Here is a 4017-nt window from a genome sequence, read left to right as displayed (position 1 = left end):
AAATATTCCATGCTAGCTGTCGAGCCTCATTAGGATAGGATAAGGAGACAGCTGTCTCAAGCAAGCTGCAGAAAGCAATTAAGCGAGAGACAGTAGGAGAAAAATTCTTTTTAATCTTTAACTTTGGAGTACCCAATATTTTAATATGCTAAGTAGTCTTGTCAACTAATCAACTTTAAAGATCCCACTAGCATGGCCACTTAAAAGGGAGCTTTTCATTAAACTGTGTTCCAAGAAATTCTAGGGTATCACATCACATCTGTCTTCTTTCTTACAGCACATCTGTCTTATCTCTGAAACTGAGATCAGAATCATCTATTTCTGTTAATCTTTCTCCTTAAATCTTGTAATTAACCCAGTAATTTAACAAACTTTTCATTAGCAGCTGAGATGGGTGAAAACTTGTTCCTGTGCTTAATGAGAAGGCTGGGTCCCAAAAAGATTGGAAGACCCTGAATCTTCTTGGTTCACTTCAAGTCTTGGTCCTGCACAGCCTTCCAGCAGAGGGACAACGTCCTATCTATAGCATACGTGGTAATGTTTGCAAAAAGAGCAGTTCTGAGAGCATAACCAGGATAATGCATCAAAATTATTAATTTGGTCAAGTTTGTTATTATAATTCTCACATCCATTTACTGATAATGCCTTTACTACACTTTGAATGTCTTACAACTTGCACAGAGGTGTTTGTAGGAGACTGAGCACTAGTGGTGAAGTTTATTAGCAACAATAGTTATCTGGTGAAATAAATTTTGCCATCTTAGTTCACCTTAGCTATCAAAGTTCATTTAGCCTCTAGGAGAATAACAATGGATTCAATGGTCCCAATACATGGGAGACTAATAAAAAAGTAGAGAAATTTTTATTTGAACATGATGGTTGAGAACATTAGATCCAGGGGGGATTGCTATAATATTGTTCTGAAATACTCATTTCATCTGCTGGACTCCTTCATACAGCCACCCACATTTTACTTGATAATTATTTCTAAAGTTTAAGGTCTCAATTAGTCTTTCTTTTCTCTGTGAAGCCCTTCTGCACATGCTTCAAACTGGATTCTACCCTCTACAAGTCCTGGAATTACCTCTTTGAACTTCTTTAAGTTTACTTTTCCTCTGTTCACAGTCCTCAGTTATTTGTGGGAAGCAAATGAATTGGGTTTATTATGTTAACCTCATACTGTTAAAAATTTTAGGAAAAACAGTAATTGATAATATTAATTATTCAGAAGGATGCCCTTTGACATGATGAGCAAGTATAGGCTATTAATCACAGTAGTCCAACTGTGACTCAGGCTCAAAAAGAGAAAAGCCAAACATCATATTTCCTGAAGTGTGGAAAAACCACCAAGATAAGTTATTTTTAAATTTTATTTTATTTTAAAGAATTAAAACAAAAACAAAAGCAGAAACAAATGGCAAAAATAAAGACAGAACAGAGTAACACAGCAACAAATATGGTACTGATTTTCAAAACACGAATAGCAAATTAACAACGATTGTTATATTATGCAAATTTACCATCAAATCTGTTGCTCAGATTAACAGATATAGGCTTGCAAGATTGGACAAATAATTGAACATTAATGCTTGTTTGCAATAAACCTTAATAATTTATTTCTTTTTTATCATAAAACAGCTCTTTAGTGTGAACACTATTCTATATAACAAAAAGTTATTTACAAGACATCACTTCCAGGTTGTTGCTGATGTGCCTTTCACCATCCCATGTGCTGAAACAACAAGTCTTTGCCCAGTGAGCTTCAGTCTAATTGCACATTCTCCTCAAAGGCTCACCAAGGATCCTGGGGGCTCAGGAAGCCTGTGCTCAGAGTTCTCCTCATAATTATGGCTCAGAAAGCATGACATCAAAATCATCCCTGACCCAGAGACTTTGAACCACACATATATAAAATGAGCAGATAAGGTATTATCACCAATAAATAGGAATTTGACAGTCCCATCATTTCCAATCTTAAGAAATTATTTTCTCTTAGGAAAATACCTGTTTCTCAATGGAAATAAAGTGACTAATCTGTTCTTCATACTAGAACTCAGTTAGGAGGTTTCTGTATACAAATATAGCATGTTTTGCTAGGAATATAAATTTTGTTAAAGAGTTCATTTGCCTTTACATACAGGATTGCTACACACATTAACAGTTTTCTTTTACTGTCATTAGTTATTCCAATAGAGCTTTAAAATCCCAAATATTATTCTCATTAGCAAGTTCAAAGCAAATGTTTCATTTGGCTACCATTTGTCCTAGAGTTATAAACTTCATAATGAAGGACAGAAGGCTCCCCTATTCTCCAGTTTCGTCATTTGCTCTCTCGTGTATGACTTCGAGGCTCTGGAGTGGCCTTTGGGCTTCGGTGCTTTCAGTGCCTGGCTTAGTCAGTCCACATGAAACAGCACTATAATGGATTTGTTTCAGGTTCTCCAGTGTCTCATTCTTAGCATACTTCAAAAGGTCTGCTGGCTTATTTATTTATTTATTTATTTATTTATTTTTGGTCAGTACCAGGAATTGAACTCAGGGCCTTCTGCTTGTCAGGCAAGCACTGAGCTATCTCCTTGGCCCTTCTTGTCCCTTTGGGATGGTAATATTCTTGGTAAAACTCTCCACTGCTTTTTTTTAAATTTGTTCCTTCAGGCCCTCTTTGTGCCTATGCTGTGCAAATGTTTATGGAATTCCATGACTGCCTTCTGACAATGCATGACCTTTTCATATACAGCATCTACATTCTCCATCAACACCTTGAGGGACTGAATCATCATGCCATAAGTTGTCATTATTTTCTTCAGAGCCTCTGACACAATTCTTTGCAGCTCCATCATGACATACAACTACCTGAGGTTCAAGACAACCACATGCGTGTTACCAGGCCCCAGGAAGTGGAGAGACACTGCCAATATGCATTGCACGAGAATGGCCACTGAAGAGAGGCTACACAGCTCCTTAAATGACACTACTGTGTTCTGGATATTCTCTCTCAGATCTGCGGCATCCTGTATCAGGGCTAGGCATTCTTGAATACTTCAGCCACAGTTTTAATGCACAATGTTCTCAAAAATGCATATTTCCTGGATTTCTTCCCTTTTCATACAGAGCTTTACAAGGCTTTTTTCCTCCTCTTTGGTTAGTAATAGCCACATGGATAAATGAAGCATGTGTGAGAACTTCGCCCGTCAAAGACTGCAGGGGGACTTAGCGGTAGCTCATCTATAAACACTTAAAGGGGATCGTGTACTGACCAATAAATTCATCCCCAAAGTAATTATCATCGAGCACTACAGAGCACACCATGGCCAGCTTAGGCAAGTTGATTTGAAATTCAAAGCTGTCATCAAAAATTGGGGCATCTGAGTCCTAGCCCAGGCCCGGTGAGTGTGTGGGAAAGCTTCCAGCTACTCTGCACTAGCAGGACCTATTACTGGTCCCAGCCCAGGCGCAGCATGGGTGAGACCCTCTTCCACCCTCTTGGGATGTCCCCCACCACTGCGCAGCATCTACCTCACCTCACCTGCCAAGTAGGAAGTTCTTCCACTTTCTGGGAACCCCCAGACCAGTCCTAGCCCAGACCTACCGAGTGTGTGGGAGAGCTGACTCTCCCCACTACACCACCTTGTCCCCTCCAGGCTCAGCTCAGGCATGGCATACAGGACAGGGGTATAACCCTGCTGCTGCAATGCCTGCAGAGAGTGTAGAGGATAGAACCAACAGCAAGTCCAGGAGCAGAAAATCTTGCCAGAGGGGCGCAACAGATTCACCCTCAAAGGCAGAAGCAGGAAGGAGCTGAGCACAGCAGCCAGACCCAAGCCAGGCACAACTGGATAAATCCAAACTTCATAGATCTGCACCTAAACTTCAGTACATGCTAAGGTTATAACTACAACAAAGATCTACAACAAAGGTCAGAAGACAGTGCTACACAAAATGATGAGAAGGAACAAAATGCAACCTCAGAACCCAAGCTCACCCATATCAAGTGCAGGGGACACTAACACAGAACAA

Source organism: Octodon degus, unplaced genomic scaffold, assembly GCF_000260255.1.
Source record: "Octodon degus isolate 3935 unplaced genomic scaffold, OctDeg1.0 scaffold00003, whole genome shotgun sequence".
Classification (NCBI taxonomy): Eukaryota; Metazoa; Chordata; class Mammalia; order Rodentia; family Octodontidae; genus Octodon; species Octodon degus.
Note: the sequence above shows the minus strand (reverse complement) of the source record.